The sequence below is a fragment of the Meleagris gallopavo genome, chromosome 3 (assembly GCF_000146605.3).
Source record: "Meleagris gallopavo isolate NT-WF06-2002-E0010 breed Aviagen turkey brand Nicholas breeding stock chromosome 3, Turkey_5.1, whole genome shotgun sequence".
NCBI lineage: Eukaryota > Metazoa > Chordata > Aves > Galliformes > Phasianidae > Meleagris > Meleagris gallopavo.
Window position 1 is genome coordinate 21,456,677 of NC_015013.2, and position 16,909 is coordinate 21,473,585.

Genomic DNA, 16,909 nt, shown 5'->3' on the forward strand with positions numbered 1-16,909 from the left:
AACCACCAGACCAGGCTGCCCAGAGCCACATCCAGCCTGCCTTGAATGTCTCCAGAGATGGGGTTACTGTAATGTAACAATAATTCTGATTTAGCACATCATTATGTTGAGGATAATCTCTATCCTAATAGGATATAAAATAAGTCAGAACTGAAAGGTAGCTTAATTGAGAACTCTCCAGCTTGCGGTCAGGTGAAAACTTTGATCAGCTCAGGTGAGAGGCAAATTGGAACTGTACTGTCCCAGATAAATTTCTTTCATTTATGAGGAAAGAGGTTGCAGAAAAGAGCTGTTCCTGAGTAAGGAGACTAAACTCAGAAGAATAGCTCTTTAAATTCCTGGAGTAGAAAAGTCAATACAAATTTAACAGTAGTTAACATAATTACATCCCACACTAAATATATTTAAGCGCTCATCAACAGAACATCTGAAAGCAATATAACATTACTATTGTTAGAGCACACCATTCATATATACATGCATTGTGATAGTAAGATTAAAGGATTATTAATCATACTAAATAATGACTTTAGTCAAGAATAAAAAAATCTTTGATCTGCTTCCATATGTTCAAAGTTTAGAAATGCTTGCTCCCATGTCATTTGCAGTAAACAAACAGATAAAATAAAGACAAGACTCTGTCCTTCACATAAGTGAGTGTCTTAGCAAAGAGGAATTTTTCTCTGACACAGCAATCCTTGGATTGTATTCTGCAAATTTGGAACAAGAATGGTGTAGAACATCCATGTGTTTAGCTACTCTATATCCCGGCAACTACCACGCTTCATTAAAAGGTGGGCATGTGGTTTTAATTTTTCCTAGTTTAGGATGGCACTCTGAAGTCACATTTCTTGCTATCGGATAAAGGATTAAGAGTAGATAATTCTCGGTCTTACTGTTACCACGGTTTTTAAGTAGGAAAAAAAGAGTAATATTCAGAAGACAAATATGATATCTGGCTCTAGGAGGAAGCAATGAGGCGAAGACACCAAAAGCATTAAATCTCCCCCAGGACTTGCTGCTTCTCCATTCAGCATTTCTTTTCCAATGCATCCATCCCTCAGCATCTTGATTGGTGTGAGTTTTCTTATTAGATTTCTTTGCCCATGGAGAATAATGAGCCAAACTCTTGGCTGCAATGGCCAATCTGGTATTAGGATCCAGAGACAATAAGATTTAGTACCATAAAAATTATCTGGGAGTGTCGTCTTAAACAGTGCCATGAAGTTTTCCTCTTTTGTCATTTTCCTTTTCTGTGCACATATGTAGTCAGTGTACTGCAACAGTCCCTGACATGATTTTGGCATAGACAAGACAGTCCTCTCTCAAACCATTTCTGGTTGTTCCGCAAGAGTTGCCATAGGCCAAAGACTATTGCAAACAGACTTTTTGAGGGGTGAGGGAGTTTAGTAGGATGGACATTGGCCATTTAATGCCAGCTGGCATTACCAGAGGAGAACAATCCTGGCCACATTTGGATTAACATTACAGACATCGAAGTAGCGATCTGAGCTACAGCAGTTTATCCAGTTAAACACAATGGATGAATGGGGGAAGAGAAGAGACCACTGTTACTGAAATGGCTAAAATCATAACACTGCAGCTGGTGTGGATGAAACTGGCCATAACTGTATTTGCCTTGTGTGAAAGGAATACAGAACTTTGGTAGAACAGGTCTCTCTTTCCTTCATGAAGAAAGAGAGGCTCCTCTAGCACACAGATACTGTCACCTTCTTTTCACGTACTCTATCTTGACCAGTCTGTTAACAAACAACAGATGTAGTTGAAGTAAATCTTGTCCTAGATCTAAAAACACCAACACAGACAATTTGACAGAGAGTGAAAGTCATATGAACTTCGCAGAAGCAGCCCAGAACAATATATATATCCAGCAATGAGAAAAAGAAAATAAGTGATTTTCTAATATATCAGTGAGTAGCTTACAAGTGGAAAATTACAAATACTTTCAAGCCATTAGCTATACAGATATTTTCATCAAGCCTAACATAATCAGATTTTTATAGGAAAAAAGTGTAAGGAATGTGTGAACTGCTATCACACCCATCTTACTCTGAATTGTAATGGTAATGGAAGTAGAGTAGCCATGTCTGCACTTTCACATTCGTTGTAAACATCCACGTCATAAAGCTATGATATCAGTTATGCTTCAAATTACATTAGTAATAGATGTAACATTTAGCAGGTGCACTTAAGAATATTTTTTAGAACTATGGTAGATCTCAGTAGTGCCCGGTATAATAAAAATGTATTATAGATGAATTTGAACTTTAATTCTAATCATACTCTTTCAGTTACTGCTGTATTATTATGCAAAATCCTTTCAGATGATATTTTCCTTAATTGACCAAAGTAAAAAAAAATTTAAAAGTGCATTTAAAATCAGTACAACTGTTTCTAATCATTTTGGGTACATGTTGAAAATAGAAAAAAATATTTACTAGGAAAGAAAACATTTATCAGTTTATCAATACTATCAAAATTGTTACAAAATCTAATGACTTTTCTCTACTAGTAAGCCCAGTGCGGTACAGATGATACATAGATATATTTCTAAGCCCAGACTTTCCCAAAGGAACGCTCTACTCAGAGTAAGGCCAGCTTCTAACAGACAACAACTATGCAGTGCATGTACGTGCCCTCAGTCCTCTTATTTGACCATTCAGTTAAGTCTGATTTTCACTTTATTAATAGACAACACTTGGATTACTTGCCTAAAGAATTTTTCACAACTGCATCAAGCAGTACATCAGCACAGGAGTAACGTGAAAGTAAATAACTGAGAAAATTAGGCTTCCAAGAGTTTTTGTAGAGCAAAGCTGCACACTTAAGAGGTCAGCAACCTTTATTTCAGTAGGTTTTACATAACCTACTGTAACAAAAGCAATTCCATCTCTTCTTCATACTGATGAACACTGAAAAGGATTTTTTTCCCCCATTAACTGTATTTTCTTTCTGTTACATGCTACAGCTATTTCCTAATACCTTTACTGAAAAGAGGTAAATTCCCTAAACATTCCTTAACAGGTAATCAAAGCTAAACAAACTTGATTTTTATGCACCTCACTATATTGTTTATGTTACAGTCTCCAGATTAAAAAATTCTGAGCAGAAGTAAAAAAATATTTGGAAAAAAAAATCAGTGTGGTGTTTTATGCCAAATCTGAATATTAAAGTAATAAATTGCATATTAAATCTAAAACTAAAGTTATGCAGAACTGACCCCCAAGATGTCATAACTATGGCTCTAAAACATTTATAAACAGCAGTATATAATTTGATAAGACATAAGCCCTACACATGCTATATACAGCGTAGCTACAGAAATTCTATAGGGAAAGATCTTAGTATAGCTATGGAGACTTTGCACTCGATAGGCATAAGGTGCCTGGTTTTGGAACTGGTTTTAATTTGAGGCTGTTATTGATGTAAACATTCATATTTTTCCAGAAAATTTATTTTGGTACATGCTTTTTGGCAAAAGACATTAAAAGATCTGCAAAAAAAAAAAAACCTGCAGAAATCTTTTACATTTAATTTTGGATGTAAAATGGTAGAGGCTTGATAAATAATTCATGTCATAAAATATAAAGCTATGATATATATTTTGTCTTTCTGACTTGCTAAAATCTTTCAATTATCTCTACAGCACAATGAAATACTGACATTCCCATAAAAAAAACAATTCTTTAAAAGTATCATATGCTCTTTAGAAGGTCTTTACCAATGAAATCCTTCTTTCACTGTTAAGCATGAAAATTTTCTCTTCAGAAAGTAATTCCCATTCCTTGGATAGGCACAGGATTATTGACAGTGCCATAAGATCATACTATCTCCCACCAAGAAAACAGTTACAGGTATATCATCCTATATTCCCTCTATATTGCAAGTGAAAAAATGCTCTACTTAATAGGTCCTTTCCCACATGAACTATATAAAATCCCATTCAGTAAAATGCTCAGGTATTTCGATTTTCAAGTAATCCTACTGCATGCACTAATTTCTATTTTGCTACGTTTTCTCATGTATAATGCATTAAGCTGTCTTTCAGTGAGGTAATGTTCCTTTACATGCAGAGCAGGGAGGCAGAATCCCATCTCATCCCACTGATTTCTTGAATTTTAAGTGCCTTGAAGCAATTACAAGTACAAAATGCTTTGGAAAGGAAAGAAACATTTCACAGTATAACCATATGTGCTGAAACATCTTTTGAATAACCGTAACTATATTTGGAAAGGGTAGCCTTTCTAGAAATCATGCTTTCATCATAATCATTTAACATCTTAGCTTTTGGAAGCATTCAGGACTGATGGGCAGAGAAATTGGTAAGCTGCTGAGGAGCATGGGAAGAAGCTAAGCATCATGAAGAATGTAAGTTCTCTGTAAAAGAAGTTAGAAAGACAAAATGGGAAGAAAGCATAACAGGAATGGTGAACAATGAAAACAACCTAATGTGAAACCGTGTCCAGTTGTCACAGCAACCATCCCAGTGGTCTGAGAATGCCAGAATCATTCCTGATGACCTTCTACTAATAGTGGCATAAGGTCAGATGAGAAAATATTATACGAACACAATACAACTTTTGGAACATTCTGTAAGAATAGACATTGGAGAGTGTCATGCAGCAAATAAAATTAATTTTACACCACCACAGAAAATTCAGAATACTGCAGTGTGTATAAGCTGCAAAACTGAAGTGAGCTACATGCAAGCATTTTCAGTTCCACTCCAGATCTCATGAAAGATTTCATGCTGTAAGTAATCACATTTTCTCTGAAAATAATGGATTTGAAGTGTATCATGGACAAACATTACATATTACAATTTGATAGTGGAGAAATGGCACCTCTCATTTTATTTCTTGCTTTTCTTTTTACTATTTATGATTATCTACTGAAGAATAATACTGAAATGACAGACAGTATTAAATCACATGACTTCACGATACCTCAAGTTCTATAAGAAAGTGTGAATGACAAGAGAATGATTGTGTGAGAGTCAGTCACAAAACTTCAGAGAAACTGCATTTTCCACTATCGTCGTTTTTAAAGTTACAATGAATGTTACACTTCATCCCTGTCTTCAGTCTTTCAGGTCAGGCTACATAGTTTTGCATGCCTATCACAATGACAGCCATGTGCCATGACTTCTGGATGCAAACAATAAAAAAAAAAAACAAATTGAAACATCAATTATGAAGCATCACATCACCCTTCTCATTATTTTTCTTTTTCCGAAAAGGATGAAGCAACTGTGCTAAAAGTCAGCAAGAATATACTGTATTCCTCAAATTCTTTATATGCAGACTGGTAGTATCAGAACCCTTATAAAGCTGAACTTCAATTTTAAAACTCATTATTTGATTCCTTTTTTTTTTAATTAAAATTAAAGTAAGAGACTCAAGGATGTACAACTTCTATATATAGTAAGCAATCACGGCAAAATAGCAGAAATCCCTGAATAACAAAAAATAAATCAGTAAAAGAAAAAGGAACCAATGACTGAGAATAAGTAGTCTGTACACAGTGACTGCTTTCCACTGAGAGTACATTCTCTCAGATGTGACCAGTGACGTTTGTTGTACTATATCAAACTGCTTTTTGATGACCTGGAAAGAGAAATAAATAATAGGTCAAGAAAGACAAGAGATTTCCTGGAAGGAGTCCAGCAGAAGGCTACACAGATAACAGAGGACCTGGAGCATCTCCCCCATGAGGAAGGACTGAGTAACTTGGGTCTACCCGGCCTGGGGAAAAGAAGGCTGAGAGATCTGATAAACGTTTATAACCACCTTAAGGGAGGTGAGAGACAAAAGAATGAGGCCATCTTGGTGCTGCGTAGCAATAGATCAAGGAGCAGCAGCTTGAACAACCTGAATATAGGGAGTTCCATTCAAACATACAGAAGAACTTCTGACAGTAAGGATGACAGAACATTGGAACAGGCTGCCCAGAAAGGAGTCTCTTCTCTGGAGATATTCAAGACCCTCCTGGATGCCTGTGTGACCTACTGTATGGTACCTGCTTTAGCAGAGGGTCAGACTCAATCTCTTGAGATCCCTTCCAACCCCTGCAATTCTGTGAAAACGTAGCTGATAATGAGTTATTCAGAGCATTAAAAGCAATAACTAAGTTTGAAAAACTGGAGGAAGATCTTACAAATGCATGACTGGCAGCACAGCACAACAAAACAAAAAAATAGAAACAAAACACCTTCAAAAGCCTTAAAAATCACTCATAAATTAATGCAGTGTGAGCTAAAGTATTGCAGTTGAGGATACTTAGAGGCTATAATAATTGGTCCCATGATGCTTCCAGTGAAATAGATAACAGATTTTGTGGTTGGCTAACCTCAGCTGGATTCCAGATGCCTGACCAGGCACTCTCTCAACAGAAAAACTTTCTCAACAGAAAAGGGAGGGAAAGTGAAGTGGAAAACTGTGCAGGGTCGGGAAGGAGACAGATGCTACTCACTATTTACCATCACAGGTAAAAAAAAAAAAAAAAAGACTTGACAATTTTTCAAGAAGAAAAACAGTGGAGATTATGCTTATTATTGATTCAGTTCTCGCCTGTGTATCAGTAAAGAAATAGGGAGTAAAGTTGCTCTCCTCACTTAAAAATACACCTAGGAAAGCACAGTAGTGCTGTAAACAGTCCGAACCTCCTATAACATCTGAGAATTAATTAAGAAACAAAATAACAAAGAGCATGAATGAAAACACCACAGAACCACAAATGCACTCAGATTAAAGCATTATAGTTTGTACCAACAAGATCTCTCTGCAGCAATTGAGCTAAAATTAAGTTACACAATGACTAAATTCTTGTTTTATAATTGTACCTACTATTCATAAAAGAGAATGGAAATCTAGCAACATTGCTTGAGAGAAAAAAAATATATTACCTCACACTCAAATTCATTTCATAGTGTTCAAGTGTAGAACTTAGATTTAATCTGTGTGATTGATACCAGCTTGACCTTCTGCCTAAGCACAGCAATATGCTAAGTACATGACCTTCCCAAGCTTCTCACTGGGTAATTATTTTTAACTACATTAAATGCTGATATCAGTAAGCTTTTCAACTTCACCTCTGATTATCGTCTTTAATCTACAGTGTATATTCTTGAAAACCTTAATTCATAAGATAGATGGAACGTATCAGTTTTGTTTTGATGGCCACTTGTTTTGTGCCTCAGCTACCATATTATTTACATTTATCACCTTTTTTCCCCTACTGGGACTATAGATTAGTATCTTACATTATCTTAATCAAGGCAGAGTAGTCCTTTGATAGATAAAATTATTTCAAACGACTTAAGAATCTTTCTTTAACCATACACACCTCAGTGAGCTATAAAATCCAGTGTCTGATACAGCTAATCAAGATTAATGGATTCATTTAACAGGTAGTTACCATGTTATTAAAATGCAAATGATTTGCTTCTGTTAATTGTTCAATATCACATATAATTAATCTGGGGACGTGTACAATTTCTAGCAGTTTCAGTGCTGTTCCCCTGAAAAGCTTGGGGTAAAGAAGCTATTGTATATTTGTTTTCCCATGTGGTTGAATGAATAGTAACATCAAAGAGAAACAGTTTTGAGCTGCAAGTGAACTGGAAGACTGTTCTTTAGAGCACGCAATATGCAGGAAGCCAGAAGGGATGGAAAGGAAAATGATTAAGTAGGTTCTCTAAGGTAGGAATACTTCTAGATATTAAAAAAAAAAAGCCAAAACAAGAACCCAAACAAAAAAAAAACAAAATGATCAGCAACTTTTGATCAGTACTTTCCACGTATTGAAATTTTGATTCTGAATTTCATAGAATGGCTCATTCTTAACTCTAACAACCCTCTGCTAAATCATGTCCTTGAGCACCATATCCAAATGTTTTTTTAAACACATCCAGGGAATTTGCAAAAGAATTACCTGCTCTGTTCTGAAGATGCAGGCCCAGTCCATGTAAAATGGATCTACATTGCACTAGCACTATTCTTTTCAAGATTTTTCCTGATGTAGAGTTACTGATAATTATTTGAGCAAAATCCCAAATATGCAGACTGTAGCTTATCTACAGGCAACAGTTTCAAATTTTGTCACCTCCCCCAAAGACAACCATCTGTGTTTTTTTGTTCTCATCTTTAAAGCCCACAATTAACATGAACTTTGATTACTGATTCTTTCACATACTTAAATATTTAGTATAATCTTCTTCATGTAAATTATGAGCTGCATTCAGTCTTAAAAAGATAGTCTCATATTTTACCTGAAATCATATTTTGTGTGTTTTGGTTTACAATGTGCTTCTTTATTTAGTTTTTATTTCAGAGAGGAGAGTTTAAAAAGTGTTTTTCTCCTTTCAGCACATTTCACTTCTTTAAACTCCAGACAACTGAATAAAGCAGCTTCTCTCACCTGCTTAATTACCCATATCTTGTTTTACTCTGCATAGCAGAGTCTTATCAACAAAAGCCTATTATGAATCCCAAGTCTGACTGTCAGGCAAATATTAAGGGTTATGAAACAGTGCTGCAGGATGACTGTCTTTTTGTGACTTCCAAAATTTCTTTTGATAGTTTAAGTACCTTTTCTCCTCTTCAAATGGGAGCATTTATAAAGGTTAAATTCCTGCAATGAAAGCAGTGTAAAATAAAACAAAATCATTTTAATATTTAACTGATGTCAATCAAACATTAAAGAGATTCAGAAGTTCACAAGGGAACTATATTTAGTATTACCTGTTAATTTAAACTCAAAGAAGCAGTTTTGCTATAGCCTTTCCTAACAACTTACTGGATTTTTTTTGAAACCACAGTTTTCAAAGTCCAGATTAAAGACACCTGCAATCCAGAATATGATGTCAGTGAAGAGCACATTTGCAATACATTTATTTCTGCTTCAATGCTATGAAATTAATAGTGTCACATGGAAATACGTAAACAACTCACCAGCCATCCTAAACTATTCCTAAGTCATGACTAAACCTATACACACCTGCACCCATTGAATACATCCTTCTTACTAATTTGGGTAGTTTTAATGTTGAGAGAAGGAATACATAAACATGCAACAAATTCACTTAAACTTTTTACAGTGCAGTTCAAATTTATCCTTAAACTTTGTTCCATGCACTGCATGAATCAGGTATGTGAAGGGACTGATACTTCCAGAAAAACTTTGTGGGTGCTGATAAAGAGCAATGACTAAGATCTGCATCACTCTTTTTAGCCATATGCCTAGCCATTCACATCCTCTTCAATTAAATCATTCTATCTGTAGCAGAATCTGGTATCTCTTGCTAATTGATTAAAGCTCACATTATTTTCTTGTCACAGCTGTTTTACTGCTTTCTCAGTTTTCCTGTTCTTTTGTTTTGACATTTCTTTCATCTTCCTCCTTCATGTGACATCAAAAACAGAGACAAAGCATCTCAGAGATCAAAGGAATAAGTGAACACAGAAAACTGAAAGGGGCAGAGTATTTTCTTGCAAGACCTCACTTGTAAGCTTCATAAACTGAACATGTGCAATGCAGAGTTCAATATGAGAAGTCAGAAAATTGCCTTGGAAACAAAAACAGGTTCATGTAATCGAGGCTCATAATTATACGTACGGTGCTGAGAGCTACCAGAAGAAATACCCAAGTGTATGTAGTTTTAATCACTTTTAAAGTGATTTACTTCATCTCCATTATTCCCTGTAGCAATAACAAAAGCCTTTATGATCCCAATGCTGAAAAGTTTGTGTTGTGGACATACTCACTTCAGCCATATTTAAGGTAGTGGCAACACCTACCTAGAAGAAAAATTGTTGAATATCATTCTGAGTTTTATCTGTTCAGCTACCTTAATATCTAATAAGCTCCACGTGAATGTGGGAGAAGGAGGGATAGTACCTTGTGGAGGGTGGATGTTATGTAATTAGTCATATGGAATCAGAAAAAGGATTATTTTTTAAGTGCTGTCAAAGGGAGAGAAAAGAGAACAAGTATCCAATCATGCAAAAAAATCTTAATATGGTTATATATTACTAAATATTGAAAGAATAAACTAATATACAAAAATCTCACTCAGAGGTGAAGATTCTGGAGTAAGGGGTTTCTACTGATTTGTATACCATTAAAACGAAACTCAGCACCCTAAGTGACAAAAAATTAAGATGAAAAATAATGTTAATAAACTGATTTACGCTAGTCAGAGCAGTGACAGCCAGAACTATTTTTACTTCAATTCTATCTGCTTGCTTCGACTGTGTTTAGAAAGTTTGATTCTCAGAGCTGTGCTCTTCAAGTATGTTGTAGGTGAAAATAATGGGATTGTGCCTTTCTCTAGGCAACAGGAATTCTTACAGGTGTTACATCTTATTCTTGGCACTCTATCTTAAGAAATGGACTGTTATCTAAAACATAAGATTCATCACCCTATTTTCTGTGCCTTTCAGAAAAAAACAGCTATTCAAATGAAAATCATAGTACTTTAGTTGTTTCCCTGAGCCTCTGCTGATTTCAACAAATGAACAACCAAATTGCCTAGTCGGCTCTCTCTCCACAGAGTATAATATTAGCAGAAATGTTAGGATTAATTCTCTTAAATTTTTGTCATTATATATGTGGTTTCACCCTGATGGGAAGCTAAACTCACCACAACTGCTGTCACTCCCCTCCTCAAAGGAAGAAGGGGAGAAAACACGATGAAAAAGGGCTTGTGACTTGAGATAAGGACAGGGATACCACTAACCATTTACTGTCACAAGCTGAATAGACTCAATATAAGGAGATTCATATAGCTTACTGCCTGTTGCTAGAGCAATGAGAATCTAAAAGCAAAGTAAAAACACCTTCCCACCATCCACCCTCTTCTACCTCCTCCCCTCACATGGTCCAGGGGAACAAGGAATGGGGCTGTGGCCAATCCATAGGGCTTTAACTCCACAAGACCTGGGTCCTTCCTACAGTGCAGCCCTTCCCAAACTGATCAGCATGTGCTTCTCGTGGGCTGCAGCTCTCCCAGCACTGCCCCAGCACAGCTCTGTCTCACGGGTCCCACCTTTCAAGCACTGCTTCCTACACCTTCCCCTAGCAGTATCACTCACAGCTCAGCTGTGGCAGCAGTGGGTTCCCTCGGAGAAGCTGGAGCTGCTCTAGGCTAACGTGGGGCACTGCTAGGCTCTGCTCGCTGAGACACCCCTGTAGCCCTCCTACTATCAAAATCCTGCCATATTAAACCAATACACCGTAGTTAACAGATAAAGAGAAAAGCCAGTAGGAACACATAGGAGACTGGATAGGGAAAATAATCTAACTGAGACAGCTCATGTAAGTGAAAAAGATTCTGAAGTTATTTTAGGCTTATTCAGCACAAAATACACTTTAAGGATATAGGATGTCACATTTCAATTATTATTTTACTTTCACAAGATGCAGGACTTCAAAGGATGTATATATTTTAAAATTCAATTTTACTGTTCTCTGAAACGGATTTTAAAAGTCAGCTCCTCTGTACTAACCTGTGGTGAGAATAATAGGAAAGACTATTTCACAACTCTGCCTTCTTTAATCCCTTCTCTCCACCATTATAGCAATCACTTTTAAGCAGTTTTGACAGCAAAAGCCCCTAGGGATGGATTTGATTGAGACAGTCCCATTTCTCATCCCTGCTTTTGAGGGTAAAGGGCACAAGATACACAGTAAGAAAGCAACCAAGACAAAACTGTTGAATTGATGCGAGTAGAAAAATAGATATACAATAAAAATACCTGTTTAATATCTTGTGCTGTACATCTGTGTTTATCTGTATGGTGTGAATCCTTACACTTGACACAGACATATTTTTGGTAGCTGGATTTTGATGGAGTAACAAGTCAGATTCAGTTAATGCAAAGTGTTCACAATGGGCCATCAGGATAGAGGAGTCCTTCTGAGCAGATTTACTTGTTATCAAGTCTTGTCATCTGCATTTACTAATTCCATTACCCAGTGTTAAACACAGTAAGAAAACAATACCTATGTCAAGATCAGAAGTCCTGGACATTTCTGTCTATGCCCCCACTGGAATTCAGTCTGTAATGAGATATGTAAATCAAAAGTGAGAAACAAGTGCTACTAATAGCTAATAGAAGTTAAAAATCAAACAAAAGTAAAAAAACAGATAGCTAGGTATGACGCTAAATTTTGTTTCATTTGAGCTCCTCTTTATTTTTTAAATAAATATATCACTAACCACAGTATGTTTTCTGTGGGACAAAACCATTATCACAAGAGAAAATATCTCTGAAGTAGACATCAATAACTCTACAAAGGAAAGATGAAGATGGGACTGATAAATTTGGTGGACCATTAGAAGTGGAGTCAGGCATTTACTTACACTATGTAGCAGTTTTTGGACTGAAATCATCGTGCACACAGCATATTGTTATTAAATAAAAGTGGAAAATAAATGCAAAATAGTGTCAAAATTGCTTTGCTTTTTTTTACTGCCTATGTTCATCATGCTGCAGGGACTTCATACGGAACAGCCATATGGAAGTAGAAATTATTTGAAAACATCACTTTAGAATCTACTAAAATAAAACTCTATACAAGTAAACCTACTGATAAGTGGTTAACCTAGCTTTGTTACAAGTGTTAATTTTACTTCCAGTGGAGACTGGGTCATCTCACAAGGAAGCTTATAGTAAAATAGTCTTATAATTAGTTTCTCTTGAGTAAATGCATATAAAGTATACTTTTTTTTTTTAATTCTAAAAACCTACCATTTATATTACAGAGAATGGTTTTAAGATTTTATTTTTCGCTCAAAATCTGATTTACCTGATTTATGGCCCCATATCTGAAGAGTGCAGTGTGAAACAATTATCACATTTCAAAAAAAGGGAAGAGAAGCCAGCCTTTTGTTCACACCGACCAAAGAAAGGCAGTTCAGACAAATTGTAAGTTAAAATACCTAGTTAAAGTCTTCCACCTTAGCTTCTTTCTCTAAGTTGAGAAGCAAAACTTCTGTTCGCATGAAAATTCTATTCGCTATATAGTGTATTACATAAAAAATGAGAAATAAAATTTAACTGAAAGTTAGCTTTGTCTTTTGGCAACTCTGCTGCATCCATTTATGCACCATAAAAGTAACTTCCTGTAAAAGCTTTCAAGAACACTTTCTCCATCAACACCACCTTCCACAGGGCCTCGAATACAGTGACAAACTGCAAGCAGCAAATGAAAAGTTCAATAGGTTTTTCAGTGCTGAGTTACCCTCTTTCTGTTCAGGTGTTTTTGATTCCCCATTGTCTTTGTTATTTGCCTGGATTCACTTGATTGTGTGAACAATCACAAAAACAATTACAAAACCGCATACAATTTTTTGTCCCCCTCGTGAAAATTGTTTTCTTGGTGATATGTCCTCAGCATATATTATAGATGAAGCAATCAGGGCACTATAGTGCACAGCAATAAATATAGTTGTAATTAAGTATTTCATGATGACAGCAGCCCAATGTTCAGCTTGCAATTAAATCAACTTAAGGGCAGTGGGCTACCTTTGAATTAATTCAGAGTAGCAACGCACTGAATACTTCCCAACCCACTTCTGAAAAACATAATTAACAATCAATGAGAAATTATATCTACACCTGACAGGAATGCTGATTTGCTGTCTTACAAACTCCTTAAAATTATTCTGTATGTTAAACAGCTGCTCTACACACATACCAAAAAGACAGAACAAAACCTTCTTGTGGTAGAAATAATCCATTGTAAACTTACATTAACTGTGCAGTCTTCTGCACAGCAGCTAGCCAAACAAGGATTTTAGGCTCTCAACAAAATGTTTTTATAATTATAGTAGCAGATGAACAAACAGTGTACACATAGTGGAAGTAACTGCTAGGTTCAACATACTTATATCAGTTATAAAAGGTATTTCCAGCTTAGTTTGCAATTGCCCCAAAGAACAACTTCCACTGTCAATGAATCCAACACAAAAAGGAAGACTCTTTGTTTAACTGCAACCTATTTCTATGGATCCAACTGTAGGTTGTCTCTTATAATGCTCTTTCTTTAGAGTCTCTCAAACTGACTGCTTTTATTTTAAATCAATGTTTGAGACCAATGACAACATCTGCTTTTTAAAAATAAACTAAACTTCAAAAGTAAACACCTTTTCTCAGTCTCAAAAAACAAATTCAAAATATCAGGAAATTAAACTTCTTACTTTCATTCTATTCCAAACACTTAATGTAAGTAGACTCTTCCCTGCATGTCTGGAAAAGTAATGCTCTTGCATAGACCAAATGCCAATAGATATAACCCTCTGACCTGACACTGGCAGTGTCCTAAAACAGATTAGTACAAAGAAATGCAAGTCCTTGGAGACTTTCCCATCTTCCAGAAGTTTTCACACGAGCAATTTCTGGGCAATAGAGATCACTTCTGTATGTCACAGTCCCTTGGAGCCTTCTCCCAACTGAATAAGCCCAAGCTCCCTCAGTTTTTCTTCATAGGAGAGGTGCTCCAGCCCTCCAGATATTTTTGTCACTCTCCTCCACACCTGCTCCAACAGCTACGTGTTTTCGTGTTTTTCTTGAGCCGTGGACAAGAGAGCTGAAAGCAGTACTCCATGTGGGGTTTAAGGAGAGCAGAGTAGGGGGAGAATTACCTCCTTTGATCTCTTCTCCGCTCCTTATACTGTTGGCTTTCTGGGCTGCAAGCACACACTGTTGGCTTACAATACCCATCAGCACTCCTTGATCCTTCTACAGGAAAGTTCTCAATCTGCTCATTACAGTCTGTATTAATGTTTGCTCTGACCCAGATGCAGCACCTTGTACTAGGTCTTACTAAATTTTGTGAGGTTCATGGTGTGCACATCTCAAGCCTGTCTGGGTCCCTCTGGATAGCATCCTTTCCTTCTAACAAGTCAGAAGCACCCCAGGTTGGTGTCATCTGCAGATTTGATGAGTACAATCAATCCAATTTGTCTATGTCATTAACGAAGGTATTAAACAGTACTGATCACAACACAGACATCTTGGTCACTTATCTCCACCTTGACATTCAGCTGTTGTTGACTACAATTCTTGCTGCAGACATACAGGCAATTCCTAATCTACTGAATGGTCCACCCATCAAATCTATTTTCCTCCAATTTAGAGGCAAGGATGTCACATGGGATCGTGTCAAGAACCTTAAAAATTCCATGTAGTTTATGAGTTGTTCTTCTCCAATGATACAGTCACTCCACCATAGAAAGCAACTATACTGATCAGACATTATTTGCCCTTAGTGAAGTTATATTGGTTTCAGTTCTTCATACTGGCCTCCCCACTGAACAAGTTAACTTAGTATTCTTAGAAAAAAGAAAACAAAACAACTTTGCCATTGAGTTTTTAACCTCTTTTTCATATACTGTCTGAATAGATATATCAGAATTTTCCTGCTGATAAAGTCATACAATCATTGAGCTTGGAAAAGACCTTTAAGATCAAGTCCAAACATCCACCTAACACTACAAGTCCATACTTCTAAGCACCACAGCCACAATTCTCTTAAATATCTCCACAAACAGCAGTTCCACCACTTCCCTAATCAGACCTTTTCATTAAGAATTTCTTCCTTTCATCTAATCTAAGCCTCCCTGGTGCAACTTGAGGCCTATCACTTGTCACCTAAGACTAGCACCCTCCACTTTGCAATCTCCTTCCACCCAAACAAAAAGATCATGTACATCTACTTCAGCTTTAAATTCTTATTTATGCAAAGTTATTTCATAACATCTTTAAAAACGGACCTCACAAAAAGACTTTCAGAAATCCAATTAGACTGTCAATTAGGTTCATTCACACTCCTCTTAACTCATTAAAAGAAAAATTGACTCACAGTTGGTACTATCAGACTTATTAGAACTTGACTCAACATCTACATTTATACAATTCAGGATAACCTTCTGCTTTGAAAGCTGATCATTGAAATACAGTCCACTAACTTTAACAACTCCTACTCCATCTAAAGCACTCCTAGTACTATCACCAGCTGGGAAATGCTTCCAAATAGAAACTGATGCATTTCCCAGCTGCTACTAATGCTAAACACACACACGCAGTTTATGTTGATCTATAACCACAGTTTATGCCGGTAAATACAGCTACATATACAACTCACATACTCATGCAGTAGTTGTCATACAGTGCCAGTTTTCAGAGGCAACGGATCAATTACCTTTGAGTTCAGCAAAGACCGAATGATTTTCATATAAAATATGCAAAGTCACTTTTCAAATTATTATCATATAAAAAGGCAAAAACAATTTTTAAAGGATAAAAGTCAGATAATCTTTTTTGAAAACTCATTGGTGAATGGATTTGGAGCAAAACATGCAGTTCAAGTTAATTTTAAAGTCTCAAGATAAGCAGAAAGGTTTCTTCTGTCTGGAAGTCAGTTACTCAAATTAAATAGGACACTGAAAACAGAAGTGACACATGAACCTTAAGTACAGTATATTCACTGCTCCTCTTATAATGTTTAAAGTATAACAAGAGCAAAAAATTCTTCTGTGCTTACATATCCTAAAGACAAATTCTCACTGAAGAGATATTTGAGCTTCTCTTTAAGAAGAAGTGTATTTTTTTCCAGATAAAATACCCTTTTTGTTCCTACATTCCCCAAATAATTTTGATTCTTAACTAGAAAGATTTCTCATTAATTTTGAAAAGTTTTTCCTCCTAAAATAACTTTATGCCAGTCTTTGATCTCTGTCATTTTCATACTTTCCCATTGACTCTTATTTCCATACCTTTCCAGCTTTTTACGATCATCATTACGGTTTGAAGTACAAAGAGGTGTTTTCCTGTAACACAGTACTCACACATGATACATTCATTTTTATTAGCTATCCAGTAAA

At 36.1% G+C, this 16,909-nt stretch overlaps 1 long non-coding RNA gene across 1 annotated transcript in view; it reads right to left on the bottom strand.

The window, feature by feature from the left end:
- The window catches only part of LOC116216440, a 38,233-nt gene that overhangs the window by 8,078 nt on the left and 13,246 nt on the right, over window positions 1-16,909 (bottom strand). The window contains exon 2 of the long non-coding RNA XR_004159175.1: window positions 12,025-12,081. This is a non-coding gene — a long non-coding RNA (uncharacterized LOC116216440). The remainder of the gene's footprint in view (window positions 1-12,024; window positions 12,082-16,909) is intronic.